The sequence below is a fragment of the Suncus etruscus genome, chromosome 9, assembly GCF_024139225.1.
Source record: "Suncus etruscus isolate mSunEtr1 chromosome 9, mSunEtr1.pri.cur, whole genome shotgun sequence".
Taxonomy (NCBI): Eukaryota; Metazoa; Chordata; class Mammalia; order Eulipotyphla; family Soricidae; genus Suncus; species Suncus etruscus.
In genome coordinates, this window is record NC_064856.1 from 90,971,565 (window position 1) to 90,994,334 (window position 22,770).

Sequence of the window (22,770 nt, forward strand, 5' to 3'; positions counted from 1 at the left end):
TATATATATATATAGATATAGATTCTCAGATTCCTCAAATAAGCTACCAAGACATACATAGTACATAAAATCTAAATCAATACTAACAAATAGTATAAGCAGGAATGATATGATAAATATACAGCTTGTATAAAATGGTTTCTGGGGAAGCAGCTTTGTGGGCCCAGCCCTACTACTCAAAATGCAGACTGCCTCTGGGAAGGCTAATGCAGAACAAATACTGAAACTCTATTCCTTACACATTTTGTTGTAAAACAAATCCCCTTAGGATTACTTTCAGTTTGCAGAACTAGATATTAATGTGCCTCTGCCATAAAAGCAAAGTGTCTTAACATGAACTTTCAAAAATCAGGAGATGCCACCATGCAAGCTATGGATTAAGTCAAGGGATTAGTTTCACCCTGTAGGAAAGGGAGAGATTTGTCATATGAGGTATAACTGACTGCAGACCCTGGAATTGGAAGGATTGCTGTTAAAGTAGAGGATGGATGGATTTTTTTAAATGAAAGACAGCAATCAAGTCATGTGTATATATGACCTTGGATATCGAATTTTTCTCATGTCACCAAGCCAGCTTACCTCCAAAATTATATCACGAGTCTCTATACTTCCTGTTCTTAATATTAGGTCATGTCCAGTTCTACATATAGCAGAACATTTAAGCTGCAAAGCTGAACTCTGTAACATTTTATTGGGGAGAATATTTTTATGTGAAGCTATTTCTGATAATAAAAAATGAAATATTCATTGAGAACTAGACTGTACAGAAAGGTATATTTTTTATAATCAACACAGTACCTCGAAAAATTTTAAAATAAAATTTCAGAGATTTCAAATGTTCCTACTCTTCCTGAAACAGCAAAGAACATTTTTAGATACACACACACACACACACACACACACACACACACACACACACACACACACACACACACTTGAAGCAAACATTCCATAAACCTTGAAGACCTTTGTTACAATGTAAAATAACTGTATGAAAAAGGAAGAGAGATACAACTTATAAAAAAAAATGTGGTGAGAATAAAGAACTACATGTTTGAATACTGATTATTTTTAGTTCTTTCTACACCTAAAACCAGAGGTTCTTAGGTTTTAGACCCTAAAACCAGGGTCTAAAGTGATGGAAGTGAGAACTTTGGAGTAAACTAAGGCTGATACTAGCACTGCAATATAGTTTTAGATAAACTCAAAGCTTTTCAAATTTGAAATCCTTTCTAAAGCCAGGTTAGTAGATTCTATTCTGGTCTAAAATATTTGCTGCTTCTTCTTGGGATCAAATTCAACTTAGCTGCCACATGAAGAGCAGTCTTGACCCTGGTGTTTGATTTGCCCCACTCAGATGGACAATTAAATGGGGAATGGCTATTTGACCCACTTTGCCTAATGCATTGTGAAGAAGTAATCAATGCGTCTTCTTAGTACCTTTATCCTTCTCTTGGTTCTAACATCTCATTTTTTTCTGCCACAGAACCTGTTATGTTATAAATAAGGACAGTTTCTATAGCCATGGGTACTAGAGTAAACACTATAACTCTAGAAAACACTATAAAATCTATAGACAAAACCATTTTTCTAAGCAAAAAATAAATTTTTATTAAGTGATTTGAGTTTTGGGGGGATATTTGTTATTACAGTAGACAAGACTCCAGTCTAGTTTACAGTGACAGAAAAGCCTGTAAAATGTAAACAAGTGATATTTTATATTCCTCATATTTAAAAAACAATGACATGCTAATATTATTTTATACTTTTTATTCTTACATTAGAGGCTTACCGATCATTTTGGCAAGTAATCGATAATTCACAATACTTGCACCCATTGATCATTTGTAACGTAACCTTCAGTAAGAGGTTCAGTAATATATTGCATTTTATTTTATGGTTTGTTTATCATCCCAATTAAACTTTTGGACCATCACTGAGTGCAAATAAATTATATACAGAAAGACTATTGTGTGAATTATATGTTAGTAAAATACATTTAAACTTTTAGGAATAGAATTTAGAAATAGTTCAGCCACTCTCAATTATTTGAGTCAGCAATTTTAATTTTAGGAAACTATAATTAGAAACATATGCATACAGATTTCATTTATAAATAGTATAAAATTTGAATATTCTACAATAAAATATGAATTTGGTAAACACTTCATATTTTTAAACAAGGTCCCAAAATATACCACTTAGTCCCACAGATGTGTAAAATAAATTAGGAGAAAGTATTGGAGTATAAAACTTATAATACTAACTATAACTTTATATTATGGTATGTCTCTGATACAATATAATAAAATGCAAAGACTAAATAATAATGGTCTTATAAAAATAATTAGGTATGTATACTAATATTAAAAATAAGTGTATATATTTAAGTTGTTAGAATTTGATATTTACAATGGTAATTTATTACTCTTAGTTTAAAACAAACCATAGTTTGTACTTAAAGTTTGATAGTCTTAGTTTTAACCATACAGGTCATAAATATGCAAATATATTTATATATAATATATATATATTTATATTTGAGTCTTACAAAACCAACTGAACTTGGTGGCCCCAATGTTATATCTGGCTATCCTCATGCACCACAGAGCAGAAACTATTATATAGGTTTACAAAACTTCCCAGTGGAGTAAAAGTCTAAAATCCAGGCCAACTTCTAGGCAGTATTGAGTTATTCTTAGCTCAGAGATTATTCTCAAGTACCTGCCCGTTTATTTCCAAAAAAGAATGTACTATTTGCACCCACATATCCCAGGCTCTGGTCCAGTGCATAAGCCTCAAAAACAAAAAATCACTTGAGAATAAAACAAAAGATTTTCTCAAAGATCCAGGTCACAGAATGTGACAGAAAATAACTTCACACGATGAAAAAGGTGAGACAAAGTCTTCTCAAATTCTCATTCTTTCTGTGATTTTAGATTGGCCAATTTTAATATTGTGTTTTATTCCCTCCAAGACATACTTTCTTTTTGGAACCAGAACAAAGCAAAACCTGCTTTGAAATATATGTGTAGTAAAATAATAAAATAATTCATGCTAAAGAAATGTGTATTTCTATTTTATCATTATAACATAACATAATGCATTTATGAAAATATAATAAAATGTTTCCAAAAAATATGCATGTGATCTTTTACCCATAATGCTAAAGTATATTTATTTTTTTCTTTATTATAATTTAGAATATATTCCAAAATAATTTAATCTTTTCATAATACAATATAAGCCATGAATATTTATGGTTGTACAAGCTTCAGAGTGAAAATATTACAACAGAGTAAGAGAATGCCAATAATAAATGAAGTTATAACATTTTTTATGAAGTTAAAATGTTTTAATCATTAATGTTATGATGCCTTAAAGATAGATAGATGATAGATTATTGAAAGATGATACATAGATGATAGATAGATAGAAAGATGATTGATAGATAGATGATGATAATAGATAGATAGATAGATAGATAGATAGATAGATAGATAGATAGATAGATAGATAGATAGATAGATAGATAGATAGATAGATAAGTAGAGAGATATTTGACAAGGTCTTAGGAGGCTGAGGACTGGTTAATAGACACTCTATTGACTAACTTTTCTCAATATTAGTGATTTTTTTTTAATTTTATTTTATTTATTTTTTTTTCATGATTAGTATTTTTTTTATCTTTATTTAAACACTGTGATTACAAACATGATTATAGTTGTATGATTACAGTCATGTAAAGAGCACCCCCCTTCACCGGTGCAACATTCCCACCACCAATTTCCCAGATCTCCCTCCTCCCCACCCCCCTCCACCTGTACTCGAGACAGGCTTTCTACTTCCCTCATTCATTCACATTTTATGATAGTTTTCAGTGTAGTCATCTCTGCAACTGCACTCATCACTCTATGTGATGAGCTGCATGTCCTGAGCTGCACCTACCAGCCCTCATCTCTCTTGTCTCTGAGATATTGTTAAAAATGTCCTTCATTTTTCTTAAAGCCCATAGATGAGTGAAACCATTCTGTGTCTTTCTCTCTCCCTCTGACTTACTTCACTCAGCATAATAGATTCCATGTACATCCATGTATTGGAAAATTTCATGACTTCATCTCTCCTGATGGCTGCATAGTATTCCATTGTGTATATGTACCACAGTTTCTTCAGCCACTCATCTGTTGAAGGGCATCTTGGTTGTTTCCAGAGTCTGGCTATTGTAAATAGCGCTGCAATATATATAGGAGTAAGGAAGGGTTTTTTGTATTGTATATTTGTGTTTCTTGGGTATATTCCTAGGAGTGGTATAGCTGGATCTTATGGCAGCTCAATTTGCAGTTTGTGAAGGAATCTCCATATCGCTTTCCATAAAGGTTGTACTAGACGGCATTCCCACCAGCAGTGAAAAAGAGTTCCTTTCTCTCCACATCCCCGCCAGCACTGCTTGTTTTCCTTTCTTGTGATGTGTGCCAGTCTCAGTGGCGTGAGGTGGTACCTCGTAGTAGTTTTGATTTGCATCTCCCTGACGATTAGTGATGTTGAACATCTTTTCATGTGCCTTTTGGCCATTTGCCTTTCTTCTTTTTCAAAGTGTCTGTTCATTTCTTCTCCCCATTTTTTGATGGGGTTAGTTGTTTTTTTCTTGTATAGTTCTGTCAGTACCTTGTAAATTTTGGATATTAGCCCTTTATCTGATGTGTATTGGGTGAATAATTTCTCCCACTCAGTGGGTGGCCTTTGTATTCTGGGCACTATTTCCTTTGAGATGCAGAAGCTTTTCAGCTTAATATAGTCCCATCTGTTTATCTCTGCTTCCACTTGCTTGGAAAGTGCTGTCTCCTCCTTAAAGATGCCTTTAGTCTCAATGTCCTGGAGTGTTTCACCTACATGTTGTTCTATATACCTTATAGTTTCAGTTCTGATATCAAGGTCTTTAATCCATTTGGATTTTACCTTTGTATATGGTGTTAGCTGGGGGTCTGAGTTCGCTTTTTTGCAAGTGGTTAACCAGTTGTGCCAACACCACTTGTTGAATAGGCTTTCCCTGCTCCATTTAGGATTTTTTGCTCCTTTATCAAAAACAAGGTGGTTATATGTCTGAGGAACCTTCTCTGAGTACTTAAGCCTATTCCACTGATCTGAGGGTCTGTTTTTATTCCAATACCATATTAGTGATTTTAACAAAAGCATTGGACTAAAGAGATAATACATAAGGTAGAGCTCTTGCCCTGTAAGCAGTTGACCTGGGTTCAATCTCCATGATCCTATATAGTCCCTGAGTCTGCAAGGAGTGGTGACAAAATACAGAGTCATGTGTAAACATTGATAACATTTGGGGATAGCCCCAAATCAACATGCAAAATTATGAAGGTTGCAACCATTGGTGGTTGACAGTACGCTTGATTATAGATATCTACATTATAAATTATTAGAATTTATGAAAACTCCATACTATTTTCCTGTATTTATCTTCAAGAATTAACTGTAGGAAATGGTAAAAAATAATTTAGACATTATCTAAATAAATTATAAATTGAATCCAAGAAGAATAATCAAAGTGTTTAGTCCCTTAGAAATTAGATTATGACTATCAAATTTTAAATTTACTTTTTGACATTCAAGGTATCGTCAAAACTATTTGCTGATACTAAATTGCCACTATAATTTAGAATCTATCAGTTTATTAAATAATCCAATGGACCACATAATATGAGATAAGGCAAAAATAATAAATAAAATGGTGTTTGGCTTTCAGCAACAAAGAATACTAGACAAGAGTAAGCAAAAATCTAAATGATGGAAGTGTAATTGGAATCACTGTTAGGTGGCTTCATATAAATATATTTCTTTTTCAAAATGCTGCTAATATTTTATTTTTGAAATTGTGATGATAAAAATAGAGGAAAATGACAACATAGACATTTTGAAGCTTTCATGTCCAGGAAAAGAGGCCAACTGCAATAAAGAAAGTATCTGAACACTTAGTACTAACCTCAAGTGCAAACTATTTTCATGACTTTCAAGCCAACTTTTTTTGCTGATTGACATAGTAAAACAGGTCATAATATACCAACTGTCACCAATTTCAATTTGGTCAAATTTTAGAGAAATGGATATCACAAAAGGACAATTTCACTATTGAAATATCAGTTGACTCAGGGAGGAAAAGCCAGATTGAGCTATACATCCAGAGCCTACTCTAATGTCTTCTATCATAATGCAAAACATGATATAGATCAAAATCAATAAATAATTTAAAATCCCAACCTCTTGGAGGAAGATAGGTAACTTCTTTTCAGGGAAGGATATATAAAATAACCTAAGTAATGGGATGCCATTTAAAAAATCATTGTGACTTATGACTTATAAAATATGACTTATATAAAAGAGAAACTAATAGATAGTATTGCTTTCAGAATGAGGACTTAACACAAAGGTTCATTGTGCCCACAGTGGTCTGCAGAAGCAGTTTCACCTTAGATGAGTCATCTCTGCTTTTAAAAATGGGGTTCTGGTGTCTCCCTAGTATTCGCATTCTTGTATATGTGTTATACCTGGTGGCAAAATATGCTATGCCCTTCTTTCAAAACAGGTATATGAAATAAAATAAAATCTAGGATAGACACAGAAACATTTCTTCAGGTTTCAAATTATGTGAAGAAAGAATAAAAAGTTTTATTTTTTTAACTTCTTAAAACCCCATAAGTACTTTCTTCAATGATGAAACTATCTCTAGAAGATTCATTAAAAATTAAGAAAAAGAAGCTTGTGATATCTGCATTTTCACTTTTACAATGTTTCATATTAGATAACAACTAGTATATGTGACTATAATAATGTCATAATGCAATCTAAAGTACACTAGCCAAGGTTAAAGTAAACTTATTTTGAAAGAAATGCAAGCAAGAGTGTCAGCTTAGATTTTCCCCCCTAACATGTTAGAACAAACAGCAACAAGAAAATAGCTATAAGAAAATAATGCGGGGCTGGAATGATAGCACAGCAGTAGGGCATTTGCCTTGCACGTGGCTGTCCAGTACTGGCCTGGGTTTGATCCCCGGCGTCCCATATGGTCCCCCAACCCAGGAGCGATTTCTGAAAATATAGACAGGAGTAATCCCTGAGCATCACCAGGAGTGGCCCAAAAACCAAGGCAAAAAAAGAAAAAAAAAAGAAAAAAAGAAAAGACTGCTAAATATATATTTAAATTGTATGGCAACTCCCCAATTTATATAAAGAATGTTTTCTGGGGCTGGAGAGATAGCATGGAGGTAGAGCGTTTGCCTTTCATGCAGGACAGTGGTTCAAATCCTGGCATCCCATATGGTCCCCCGAGATTGCCAGGAGTGATTTCTGGGCATAAAGCCTTGAGCACTGCCAGGTGTGATCCAAAAACCAAGAAACCAAAAACTCAAAAAACAAAAACAAAACAAAAAATGTTTTTTGCATTTTTACTATACTTTTCAAAATATGATATTGTCTCGTTATCTAAATAGTGGCAAAAAGTTCCACAGATATACATTTTTATTTTGTGTGGGGTCAAATCCAGCTGTGCTCAAGGCTTTCTCCTGGATCTGTGATCAAAGATAACTAGTGACAGGCTGTAGGGACTGTACATATTGCCAGGCATCAAAGCTGGGTCTGCTCTGTGAAAGACAGGCATTTTAATTGATATACTATTACTTTGTATCATACAAATGAACAATTTAAAACACATTTTGTATATAGTTTTATAAAGTCTATAATCATAGGCATCTATAAATCAGCGAACAAGTATCTTTTGAGTCTAGTATTCAAAGATGACAGGTATTCAACGGAAATTTTAAAGCTATTTCAGAAATTATTTTTAACGCTAATCTTCTATTTTAACACTAACTTTCTACATCTGTGGAATGTTGCAGAGAAGGTCTATCTTCAATGGTAAAAGTTAAGTATCTCTGAGTTGACAATGCATGTGGGTATAAATGAGATAAACTATAACTGAGAGATACAAAAATAATTTAAAATTTTAATTGGTTTTGGTAATAATTGACCTTTGGAGGTATTTTTATTGAGCTGAAACATGGGCTCCAAATTGCATTCTGAAATCCCAGAGCATCATTTCTTTTTGTGTCAAATTCTATGTCTTTAGTAATCTTGCTGCCTCACCTTGTCATCAAATGTTCTTCGGCTCTAGGGCTTTAATAATTAAGACTAGGGGAAGAGAAAAAAGGAAATAAGGAAATCTTTTTCCTATTCTTTTTATTCTCTCTCTATATATATTCTTCAGAAACTTTTTGGTCAATCATAGCAACCAACGATCCACTGGTCTTTCAAAAGATGCAAAGAGGCCTGGAAAATATTTATTTTAATTTTTTTTATTTTTTTATTTTTAATTATGAGAACAAAGATGCAAAGAAAGAGGACAAGGTAAAGTTACAGTGAAAGGACAATCACCCATAAACAGAATTCTCAGTAGTCCCATTGCTGATATCTTAACTTTGAACTTTCAGCCAACGAACATTAAGAAAAATAAAACAGGGACCGGGCGGTGGTGCTAGAAGTAAGATGCCTGCCTTGCTTGCGCTAGCCTTGGACGGATGGCAGTTCGATCCCCCAGCATCTCATATGGTCCCCCAAGCCAGGAGCAACTTCTGAGTGCATAGCCAGAAGTAGTAACCCCTGAGCGTTACCAGGTGTGGCCCAAAAACAAAAACAAAAACAAAAAAAAGAAAGAAAAAACAGAACTCATGTACAATTACTTTGTCCCTTAGAAATATTTTAATTTTTATTGCTTTTGATAGATATCTTTATCATCTGCAACCTCAACAAAGGCTCTCATTTAATTGATGAGAAAATACTAATAAACATTACAAATAATACTGCTCCACTTTATATCAATATGTATGGCTAAAAAATGTATGACAAAATCAGTAACAACTGTTTTTAAACAAATAACTTAATTATAACAAGGTAAAATAAAGCAGTCTATTTTTTACTGTTTACTCAACATTTTTTCTTATTGAAAATCACTTAAAAACAACTAAGTGTAGGCAGTAAGATTAAGAGAAAAACAAAAATAGATTCTTTCATAACACTAAGCAATACAGAGTATTTCCATGTGGTTTCATATTGTAAGAATTGTGCAATTTTGGTTTACATGTTTTTTATCCATTTCACTAGAAATTAATCTCATTAGTCTTAATTTACACATTTGCATGAGTTATATCATGCAATGTTTAATATTCTGTGTCTCCTATAAACAATTATACTTTGATCAGTATATGGCCTACATTGAAAGTCCATAAGGTCTTTTGATATACTAATTATACATAAGTAGGGAAACCATACCGCCTGATTAGGTGAGAAAGCATTCTTAAATACAAAATCAGTTTGGTTCATCATAAATACAGCAATATAAAAAGCAGTGTAAAATATAATCATTTATAATTTGAATTTTTGGGCCACACATGGCAGTGCTCAAGCATTATTTCCTGGCTCTGTGCTCACCATTTGCTCCTGGTAGGCTTTGGATCATTTGGGATGCCACAGATCAAATCAAGGTTTGCCACATGCAAGGCAAAGGCCCTCACCTCTTTGCTTTCTCCAGCCACCCAAAAATAATTTAAAATATAAAACGCAGATCTAACAGAAAATTAGTCTTTATGAAAAATAATAAATAATTGAAAATTTTAAGATACTTATTAACCTATTAGTTAAGGTATTAAATTCTAACCTATTTATTATTATATTTAACCTATTTTTTTTTTAATTTTTGAGCCATACACGGCTCCCCCAGGTTTATTCCTGGTTCAGCACTCAGAAACACTGCTGGCAGGCTTGGGGGACCATATGGAATGCCAGGAATCAAACCCGGGTTCATCCAAGGTCAGCCACATGCAAGGCAGATGCACTACCGCTATGATATATTCCCGGCTCCAATTAAATTTTAAACCCATTTGATATTATTTGCTCAACTTACTATTGTTAATCTATTTGTTAAGCTACTAACTTTTCAAAATTAATAGATTTATTTTATCCTTTCATATATAGTAAAAGTGTTGATGAGAAATTTATATTCTTTATATATTTAGGTTTGTACAATAAAAGGAGAAATAAGCATTTTAATAGAACAAGCAAAGCAAGAGTGTGACTATTAAACTGTAGAAATCAGATACCAGCACAAGTAGGCTACGTATATCTATATACATACTATTGGTATAACTTGAACAAAATGTAACTTATTAATTTCCAATCTATAACTTTTTCCTGAAAGTACAGTCAGGGAACAGGTAGAAAAAAGGTAGATAAAGAAAATGAAAAAATTGTTGTGTTATTTAAATTATCATAATTTAATTTATATGTTTAAAATATTTTTCTGGATGATGATTATATTCAAAAACAAAAGACCCTTTAAATTTGCCCTTAATCCTTTTGTTTGTTTGGGGGTCACTTCCTGTGGTATTTAGGGCTTACTTTGGGAACTGCTGAGGAATCACTCCTCTAGGCTCAGGTGACAGTATGCAGTGCTAGGGATCAAACTTGGGTCATTTGCATATAAAGTAAGTGTCTTACATGCTGTACTATCTTTTTGATCCCCAAATTTGTCCTCAATCTTAGCGAACCACTTGATGATTTTTTTTTATTCTGTTTCTTTTGTTCTTTTGATTTTTAGGCCACATCCGGCAGTTCTCAGGGGCTACTCCTGGCTCTCCACTCAGAAATCATTCCTGGCAAGCTCAGGGGACCATAAGGGATACTGGGAAGAGAACCCGGGTCAGCAGTTTGCAAGACAAATGCACTACCCACTATGCTATTGTTCCGGCCCTGATGAGTTTATATTCTTCATCCTCTGAATATTCTGCCCATTTGCACAGCCTACTTGTTTTTTCTTTGGAACTCTTAAGAAACATATTAAACCCTGCTCCCAGATGAGAGGCAAACAATAAATTTTGTTTTTTTGTTTTTTTGTTTTTTTGTTTGTTTTTGGTTTTTTGGGGCCACACCCGGTGACCTTCAGGGGTTTCTCCTGGCTATGCACTCAGAAGTCGCTCCTGGCTTGGAGGACCATATGGGACACCAGGGGATTGAACCGCGGTCTGTCCTAGGCTACCACTGGCAAGGCAGACACCTTACCTCTTGCGCCACTGCGCCAGCCCTGCAAACAATAAATTGTAACTTAATAGTAATACTCTCAATATTATGCAAATCAATTGAGTAATACACAACAATCAAATTTCTATAAAAAACCAAGTGGGAGGCTTTGTTACGAAGTGACATTAGAAATTGATGGGGCTGGAGTGATGGCAGAGCGGTAGGGCTTTTGCCTTGCATGTGACTGACCCAGGATGGACTGCAGTTAGATCCCCAGTGTCCTATATGGTCCCCCCAGGCCAAGAGCGATTTTGGAGCACATAGCCAGGAGTAACCCTGGTGTGTCGCCAGCTAAAAAATAAAAAATTCCCAAAAGCCTAATTAGTAAAATGAGGTGGATGGGAAGGTCTCCCAAATTAGCCAACTTAAAAAAAAACAGTAACATAAGGTAAATGTTCTTTGTATTCTCAAATTTATTTAGGTGTTTCTCTTTTTCTAAAAAAGTCATCCATAATTGGCAGGAGTAATAATACATTGGGTAGGGAATATGACTTGCAACCTCTCCAACATGGATTCTATCTGCAGCATCCCATATGGCCCATAAGCTCACAGGAGGGATCCCTGAGCACTGCTACTGTATGTTGCACCAAAATAAATAAATAAATAAATAAAATTTTATATAAAATGCATAGGAACATAATTGACAGTGTTTGGGGTCAGAACAAATGAATGCTGGGATTTAATACAGTGCCTTACAAGGCAAGACATATGCTCAATCAATTGAGCTAATTCACTAGCCCTAATTTCCTTTTCTGTTGAGGTGGGGGCATTTCCAGTACTGCTCAGGATTACTCCTAATTCTGCACTCAAAAATTACTCCTGGCAAACTTGGGGGAATATATAAGATTCCAGGGATTTAACCGGATTTGGCCATATGAAAAGCAAATGGCCGACCCGCTGTGCTAAACCTCTTGCACTACCCCAGGACTCTTTTAATTAATACTTTTTCAAATGTTATTTCTAATGTAGATGAACTAAAAAGGGAAGAAAATATTATATGATAGGAGAAGTTTATACAAGTATTGTTACTCAAGCAAACCAGTGGCATAAATAAACTTTCAGAAAACAGAGGATGGAACTTATAATAGATGAGTAAAGAAAATTCTGTATTATACTTTTGTTTATGCTTTCCAAAATTCTTCCATTTTATAATATTTTGGTTGTTAAAAAATTGCAATAATCAGATGTGAAATTTTATGTTTTTTTTTTTTACTATGCATTGTGTATCTTAGTTCTCCTTAGACTTGAGTCAATTAAAATGTATAAGGAAGTTTTAAGAGGTGGAAAATTAACTCCTCTATGTCCTTTACAATATTTTTGCTGGTAGTGAATATTAATCATTTTGGAATTCTCAAATTTTTTCACTTGTGCTGTTCATTAAATATCTTTTTCCAGACCAGAGAGAACAGTTAGGGCATTTGACTTGCAGGCAGCCAATCCAAGACAGATGGTGATTTGAATTCCGGCATCCCAAATGGTCCCCCATTTCCTCAGGAGTGATTTCTGAGCACAGAGACAGGAGTAACCCCTGAGCTGGCTCTGACCCCCCCAAAAAAAAAGTTTTCTCCTATTGTAAATATGTTTTCCCTTCACTTAAATGTTTCCCTCACTATTGTTTGCTTCTTTTCTAGTAAACTATTTTTATAAAACAGGCACACAAGTACATACATGTTAGGGTCAAAGATATGTTGTGTCTCAGTAATAGAGAACTTGCCTTGCATGTATGTGTGAGACACTGGATTCAATTTATGGCACCAACACACACATAAACAGCAAAAAAGTAAGTTACACAACATCCGTTTATCCTGTGTTGAAAAGAATATTTAGACAACTCAAAAGTGACCCTATAGTTTCATTTAAAAGTCCTTTTAGAAATATGATCCAACTATTCCACTCCTAGGGATATATATATATATATATATATATTTCTTATATATATATATATTTCTTATATATATAATACAAAAATCCCTTCCTCACACATATATTCATTGCAGCACTATTTGCCATAGTAAGATTCTTGAAACAACCAAGATCCCTTCAACAGGCTAAAGAAAATGTGGTATCTATATACCATGGAATATTATGCAGTCGTCAGGAAATATAAAGTCATAAAATTTTCCTATGCATGGTTGTACATAGAATCTATTATGCTGAGTGAAATTAGTCAGAGAAGGAGAGAGACACACAGCATAGTCTCACTCATCTATGGGCTTTAAGAAAAATGAAAGACATTACTGTAATAAGGCCCAGAGACAATAGAGTTAAGGGTTGGAAGGGCTGAAAGGACCGGCTCACAATTTGAAGCTCACCACAAAGAGTGGTGAATGCTGTTAGGGAAATAACTACACTAACAACTAGCTTGAAAGTGTTAAAGAATGAGAAAGGTAGAGTGCCTGTTGCGAATACAGGCAGGGGTGCCGGGAGTGGGGGGATTGGTGGTGGGAATGTTGCACTGGTGAAGGGGGTCATTCTGTTTATGACTGAAACCCAACTACAAACATGCTTGTAATCATGGTGCTTAAATAAAGATATATATATATATACACACATATATATGTATATATACATATATATGTATATATATATGTTAGAAAAAGAAAATGACTTAAAATTTAAATATATATATATATACACATTATTTTAGGTTTGTCAATACAGATAATCACACAGTGGACAGAACATATATTGTAGGTTGCTCAGAGTTCACTTTGAAATGCACATGTCAAGAATTATTATGACAGAAAAGGGATGTACCAGAATGAACTTTTCTAGCAAAGAGGAAAAGTGGACTGTAACCTTACTTAAGCCCTTAGAAAGTGTCAGTGAATAACTGCATGGCTCTTAAGTGAAAGAGGGGATACGGCTCATTGCTAGAACAAAAGCAAGAGAGTCAGAAGCTCAAAAAAAAACTTATAATACCCTATTTAGGGAACATTCAGTGAAGACACAGGTCCCAGGGCATTCAGACACTTAGTTGAGACTAGGTGGGTACAACTAAGTCTATAAATATGAAGTCTAATTCAGGTTCTAAAATTAAAACATTAATAATACAAATGGTGGGACCAGAAAGCTAGCATGGAGGTAAGGCATTTGCCTTGCATGCAGAAGGTACCAGTGGTTCGAATCCCGGCATCCCAATGGTCCCCTGAGCCTGCCAGGAGCCATTTCTGAGTGTAGAGCCAGGAGTAACCCCTGAGCACTGCCGGGTGTGACCCAAAATCCTTCCCCCCCAAAAAATGAATACAAATAAATGCAATTTTCTGATAAGTTATAACAATATCATACATAAGAGGTAATTATCTTGTTTTGGTTAGTTATGCTGCTTACAGATTTATAGAAATATGGATTTGTTACTCTTTAAAGTACTTTTTCCTTTTATATTTAAAAATAGTAGTGTGTTTGCCTTGCATGCAGTCAACCAAGTATAATCCATGTTAGGACCCCAGCATCTTATATGATCCTCGGAGTCTGCCAAGAGCGAGTTCTGCCTGCAGAGCCTGGAGTAACCACTGAGAATGCCAGGCGTGGGGCAGAGAGATAGCAGCTGTAGGGTGTTTGCCTTTCCCATGCTAACCTAGGACGGACCTTGGTTCGATCCCCACAGTCTCATATGGTCCCCCTAGCCAAGAGCGATTTCTGAGCCCATAGCCAGGAGTAACCACTGAGAGTCACTAGGTGTGGCCCCAAAACAAACAACAACAAACAAACAAAACAAAAAAGTTTTCTATCTTAAAACATGATTATTAACCATATTGGTATTTTCTGACCTCTAGTCTTCCAAAGTTTTCTGCTTTTTTAAAGTAATGCTAAAGTTTGATCTAGAGAATCAAGTTGTTTATAATTAGGTTCCCCTTATATTTTATTTTGTACTTATACCTGTAATTTCAGATTTTATTTTCCTTTTGGATATAGGATCACAATCAGAATGTTCCAGGGCCAGTCCTGTCTCTATGCCCATAAGTTATTCTCAGTAGTACTTGTGGCTCAATATAGTTGTGAGAAACGAACTCTACTATGTTGACCTCTTGCACTATAATCTTATTGCACTTATCAAGGAATATTTGAGTACTTAATTTACTAATACCAAACAAACATTGGTAAACAAGAAGGAGAAAGATAATTAAGCACACAATGGTAATTCCATATATTTTGTATGCCTAAAGAAGTATAGGGATATGCTTAATAGGCCTATTAAGTACTTAAACCATCTACATCAGAACCTCAGGCACAGAATCCTCACAATGTAATTGCTATTTACTTTTCTTGACAAAGTGACTACAAAAGTCATTCTCTATTAATATGAAGTAAAATTGAAGTGATCCTATGAGAATCAATCAAATTATTGACTGGGGGAGGCAGTAGTGGATAAAAGGAATACCTATTAGGCAAATAAAATTATTCAACGAAAAGAGGATACAGATTATAAGTTTTATGAAAATAATGGATTTATACAGAAAAACATTTATAAATAATAATATTTCTGAAGCCAATGTCACTATTTATCAGAACTTATTGTTTAGTACTCACAGCACGTTAGGAGCTTTATAAAAAATGCTTTCTTGTCTCCCCTAGAAGTCAAACCTCAACCACCCTCCCCCAACCCCCCTGGTGAATGGAGCAAGTCATTAAATAGGAATTTGAATTAAGGAGCTTTTCATGGGATTTTCCATCAAGACTTCTAAATAGACAGCCAATGAATGGGCCTTTCCTTACAAACACAGCCTTGTTGCATGTGGGCTTAGCAAACAGACACCATTGTGGGGACAGGTGGAAAACTCATCTGAATGGACAGTACAGTTTGCCTCTGTGGAGAATCTCATTACCAACGGACTTTGTGCATGGTCTCCATGTCCGGGAGAGCAGCCACCCCTTCCAGAAAACCCAGTCTTTTCCCATGTGCATCTAAAGATTAGCAACAATAGGAGGCACCACTGGAAATTCTTCTGAGTGGAAATCTCTCTGCTGCCCTCCCATGCCTTCATTCTTTTCTTTAAAACATAATTCTGATCTTGAGTTCAACCATGGCATTATTCTCTTGGGAATCAAGAAGGTAAAGAGCTCTTTATAGAAAGAACAGTACAAAGAAAGTTTAAATGACCCTAGTAGGCCTCTTTACTAATGAATATGCCCAAGAGAGACAGTTCCAAATCCCACTGTTCACACTCAGGTCTGACCTTTCTGTAAGAATCATGGGATCTCTGCTATGTATAGGAGACTAACATGTAAGGGCCATTATTTCCACCAGACAATAAAGAATATCTTACAACATTGCCCTTTAGTGCTGAACCAAGCACTGTCATGAACCAAACCTAAGAGAAAGAATTAAAGTTCTCACTTTTCCTCTCTCACAAAAGAGAGTTTGGGGACTTCAAATTAATGTCACATAACTGAAGTAACTTTCAAGGTCAAAACTGAAGTAGTATTCTGTCTCTCTGGAGAAAACTAGATATATTTCAGAGACAGATAAAATACCTGGGGGTATATCTTTGACAAGGACACTATCACAGCAAAAAGAACTGAGCTCTCCTAAGCAGTAAACAACAAAATATAAAAAAAAATATGTAGCCAGAATTACAAGCTGGACCATACTATCACAGCACTGAGAATTTAGGTCTATGTAGCACTGTGTGGGTCCCCAAGAAATTAATTTATATTGAAAACTAAGTATATTATTGGAGGAGGGACAATAAACAAGACATCCTCTAAAGAGCAGAATCAGGAAATATACTCCTTGCAGTCATATTAAAATCAGTTATTCTAAAGAAAAGAGAAATCTAAGTATTTGAAAGTTGCTAGGTTTTTCTTCCAGTTCGTTGGCATTCAGGCTTTCATTATCTGGAGACAAAGAGCTAGCTATTAAAAGCAATAAAACTGGAACAGAGTGATTTTACAAAAGATAACAGGAAAACACAAATAAAACAGGAAACTCAATGAAATCTATGGACAAGCCACCTCTGTAACTTTATAACATAAAATGGGATCCAGAAATTTAGCTGTTGAAGGGCTCAACTGGGCTGATGGGAGATAATGGAATTGAGATGGAGAAGTACTCTCAAAAGTAGAAGTGTTTTAATTGCCCTAGTGTGATGGAAACTTTTGGCTCCAAAACCAGGACACTGGAAGCAGACACCGACACAGGAAATAATCCACAGAGTGAAAGAGGGTAAAAGAGGTTCAGGATCTCCAACAATCAAGCAAGGAATTACAACACACAAGCCTAAGCTCCTAAGAGGCAAGTAGTTCAGAGGAGAAAGACCAGAGAATGCAAGAGCTTTCCTGAGACCTGGTATTTTTATTAGCACAAATCAGACCACATGTAGGGGGAAGAATGAATACTGAGTAAGGTGGAATCTAGTAATCCAACACCAGATCACACCCTGAGGCGAAGAATGTATACAGAGTAGGGTAGCACTTTGACAGCCTGCAGGGAAAATGATAGTAGAACAAGTATTTTTTTTTCCTGTGTCACACATGATGCATAGTCCAGTTCCCTGGAATCAATGTAAATTGAGGGAAAGGGGTTATTCTCAGAGGCAACAGCAATGGCCATTTACCATGACATTTAGAAGAGGTTAAGGATATCTGATGCTTTCTTGTCTATCAATGTGTTTTTGTTTGTTTATTTGATTGGGGTGGGTGCTACACTCCGCATTGCTCAGTTCTTTTTTCTGGATTTATGCTTATGAATTATTCCCAACATGCTCAGTGGAATCATGAGATACTCGGTTTGGAATACCCTGTTTGGCTATGCGCACGGCAAATAACCTACCTGCTGTATCATCGCTTTGACCTCTGGTCTATGGTCTCTGTCTCTTTGAGCAAGCAAGGAGACATTCACAGGTGGTTGTTTTAGTTTTATATTTTTTATTTATTTTTCAGAAATATTAGGCTTAGTAGTGTGGGGGTTGAGGGTAGAGAGACCCATGTCACAGACTACGTCCACTTTTCTATTACCATATGATTGATTAATACTTGTGTAGAATTTAGCACCCTTTTTTACTCATACCTATTTCAAACAATAAATCAAAAAATGTAAAGTTTCCATTATAATTTTCCACTGAGACATTTCAAAAACTTGATACACTCAAAGTATCCAGTTTCATCAGGAGCTTTCTCAATTTTTCTACATAGATGAGAACCTCAAATTTATCCATGTAGTAAGCTCAGTTATTGTCTCTTTTTGAAAACCTACTATATTCTTAATGCTGTTTCAGATTCCTTCTCTTTTTCTTCTCCAATATAAAAATGGACCAATGCACACACATTTATTTTTTATATTATTTCATTTAATTTTTAATTTATTGAGGTAATAGAGTTTACAAAATACTATCATTTATGCCTTACAAGTATGATATAGCCATGTCAAGCCCAACATCAAAGTGCGGATATCACTACATGGGGATATATCACACTACTGAGGCTTTTAAAAATAATAAATTTATAATTGTCATGTGATTGTCATATCACAAATAACATTCACAGGGATTCATCTATTCCTTTTACCCCTTGCTAGTTTCTTAGCTTTTTTGTTTCCATTGTTCCTTTGTTTTGGGGTCATATCCAAAAGTACTCAGGGCTTAATCCTAACACTCTGCTTAGAGATTATTCCTGATGGTGCTCAGGGGACCATATGTAGTGTCAGGGATCAAACTGAATCAGCAATATAAAACTTTAAATGCCTTAACCCAAGTATTACACATTTGTCCTTAACTTCAGTTGTCATCAGAATCTAAAAATAATTATCACTGTCTATTTCCTAGATTTATTTCTTTATATATTTCATATAAGTGAGAAAATCTAGTACAATCGTCATATTTCTGATAAATTTTTCCTATGTTGACACTTTTCTTCCTTGTATTTTGGCCTCACCTGGTGGTGTTCAGGGGTCATTCCTGGCTCTTCCCTCAGGATTCTCTCCTAAACAAACATTGGAGATTATATGAATACTGGGGACCAAACCCGGGTTGACCAAATGCAAGACAAGCACCTTATGCACTCACTATACTATGAATCTGGCCTCCTATCTTATGTTGATACTTTAGTTCTTCTTAAGATGCACCAAAAGGCTCTTTTCTTACAGTTGAACAATATGAAGCTATGTGTATATATGTATATATATATATATATATATATACATATATATGAAACACAATTTATTCATTTTAGGTACTTGATTTATATCTAGATCTTTATTGCAGAAAATATCATGGCAATGAACATATGTTTATGTGTATTATTTTGATTTAGAGTTTTTGTGTCCTTGGGATAGATGCCTTAGAATAAAATTATCATAACATATCATAGTCCTATTTTTAATTTTTGAGAGAAGTCCATAATTTTTCCAATAGCCCTTCTATTTCAACCTTCTTTATGTATTGGTTTCCACCCTAACCTTAAATATTACAAAGACAATTTTGGAATGCTTTAGTGGAGACATGGTGTGGACAATAAAGGTATGACACTCGAATACAAGTTTGGAATGCTTTAGTAGACATGGTGTTTTGAATAAAAGAGAATAAAGGCTTCTTGGTTCTAAATTACCTTGGCAGGCTACACATTTAATCTTAAATACAACTTCAGGAGGCAGGGCACTAGTATGGTGGATAGGATGTATTTCTTGAATGTGGCCATCCCGGTTTCCAGCCCTGGTTCCACATATTTTTCCTCAAGAGTGATCCATGTACACAGGGTGAGAAAAAAAGCACTGAGCACTGGTAGGTGTAACACCAACATGAAAACAAAATGATAAATGCTGTATTCATATCACAACACATTAAAAGATACTATAGGAATATAATAATTCACTAGTGGACAATTTAGTATGGCACATAGAAGATGTTAAATAATATCTTGCGTACTCAGCTTCCTGTCTATAAAAGTTGTGTGATTTAGGGAAGAGACTGAATGTAGGAGCCTAGTTTCTACTTCTTCCCCCATCGTTTATTGCTTATAGGATCTGAACCATTTTAAACAAACTTTTTAGCTCAGTTTCATCAACCATCAAATCAAAAAATTACTGATATCCCTAGTACTTATGTAAAGATTAAATGAGTTGAATTTATTTAGGAACTTAAAACATTTGACTCTCAATCAATTAACCATTAAATGTTTACCCAGATTTATATTAAAAATGGAAAAGCTTTCACTAATTTTTTACAGCAACCAGTCCAGAAATAAAAGAAAAAGAACTAAGCTAAAATCACTATAAAAACTCATGTTTATGCTTTAGATGTCGACAAGTTCTCAAAATATATTGTTTTTGAAGAAGTGAATAAAGTTTGAACGATAGCTCTCCATACCATCAAAGTCATTTTACCATCCGCTTGTAAAAACTTAACTATGTGGTTTTTGATATAGTTTTATTTTTGGAGCTAGGCTGCCCATAAACCTAAATAACAAAGTAACATTAGCCAGTATAGTCCCTAGGAGAATAATTTCTAAACTGGATACTAAACAGTAGACTAGATACTAAACTGTCCAAGCATAAGTCCTTACCTTTGTTTTATCTTTTTTTTTTTTTTTTTTTTTTTGTGAAGGTGCCTGACTTAAGGTTTGATTGATGAAGCATCCAGTTCAAAGACAACTATCTCAGCTTACACATTGGCAGCCACAGGACCAGAGAAAATCTGGTCCCCTTTTCTGCTGAGGCTCACTTGTTTTAAAGGTCTTAGATGGTTCTGATAATAGATCATTGGGCTGTTCAGTTTTTCTCCTTTCCAAACTTTAAATTTCTTATACTTTAAATTCACCAATAAAACACAGACTTACACAGTTCTATGACCCAACCTTGACCCCAATAAAAGCAAATTCAGAATTGCAGGTATTTTCTGGTTAAGAATCCTCAACTCCAAACTTGTTGAATGGCTTCAGGTATCTCCTGTAATTTCCAGGTCCTATAAGCAATAAATCCTGTTATTTTAGTCTCCTGTTTGTAAGTGCTGAAAGGCAGCTTGCAATCTCAAAACCATAAGAGCTGGCCCAGCCCCAGCATTGAGATCAGCTAGTAGATTTCTCTACTCTTACTCAGGAAAAGAATTCAAGAAAATAACTCCAGTCCTAAAATTTGTATGTCATGGTTTTTTGAAGAATTTATGCTTAAGATAACTAAGAAAATGCTCACATTTCTCAAGGATTGTTAGTGGATCTACTCACAATATTAAACAGCAAATCTGTCATATCCCAGAATTCATATTTTTAAAAATATATTCTCTTTGGATCATAATTCTGATGGTTTGTAATCAATTATGAAATCAGTTCTCTACTGATGGAGCCATAATTGCATGCTTATCTTTCACTTTACACATTTTGCTTTTGATACATTATGCTTTTTTTTAAGAAATTAAAAATGGAAACACTATATAGAATTCTCCATCATTTTACTGACTCAAACAAGAATAGATATAGAAAAGAAGAAAAATTAGAATGCAGTTTATAATATTTGAGTTGTTATAAATATTTTAGGTATATTACATATAATTTGTAAAAAATATATCTACATTTATATTATAGTCAAGTCAGATAATATATGCTCCATGCTCTTTTTAGCATTATTAATAGTTCATGTGTAAAGTAATCTTCTTTGTGATGACATTTTAAGGAATATATTTTGGCATTTAAGAGTTAAACCACCTGTCTAAACTCAAAGAATTCTTTGTAAAGCAGTGAGCCTTTATTCCTCATTATTTTACCATCTAGAATATATGATTCATCAGATGATGTTAAATTAAATTAGCAAAAATTGAGCATATAAGATGAAGCTACAAGGCTTTCTTTAAAATAGGTATTTCAAATTTTTATTTTTCATTATAGATATCATTCACGTTTCCCAACTTCTACATTGCCTTGGTTTGTGACAATCAGTGAAATTATCTGATTAAAGGATGAATCTAAAACTTTCTCAAAGTTAATGATACCACAGGTTGATGCTAAGATTATAAGGCAGGTTTTAAAGCAGAAAAAACTCAATGATAAAACCCTTTTATTAGATAACTTAAGCATTAATATTAGTTGATTAATATTTTTCTGTTTCTCAATTGAGAATAAAGTATTAATTTTTAGTTATTATTGGCTAAGGAAAAGAAAAATCAAGAAAAATAAAACACAGCTTGAGTTATAATGCAATATGTAGGGATTTTGTCTTGAACACAAAACAATACCTGTTTCAAATCCTGCCCCAACAGAAATGATAGTGATATCTAAGTAGAGTAACTCCTGAGCAACACTAAACATGTCCTAAAAAACCTACAAATAAGAAAAAAGAAAATATGCACTTGAATTACCCAAATCTGATTATGTTTCTTTCTTGAGCTCAGCAAATAGAAAAGTTTTATATCAACAGAGAAGAAAGAGCTATATAGATTATGCATACAAACACCCACATACCACATCTAAAGTATATGATTGACCTAAAATATATTTTCTTGAAAATTGAATAATAACATAAATTGAGTTCCCATATGATCCAGCTATACCACTCCTAAGAATATACCCTTGGAACATAAAAAACATTACAAAAATGCCTTCTTCACACCTATTTTCACTACAGCACTATCTACAATAGCCAGCATATGGAAATAACCCAGATGCTTGACAACAGATGAGTGGCTAAAGAAACTCTGGCACGTATACACA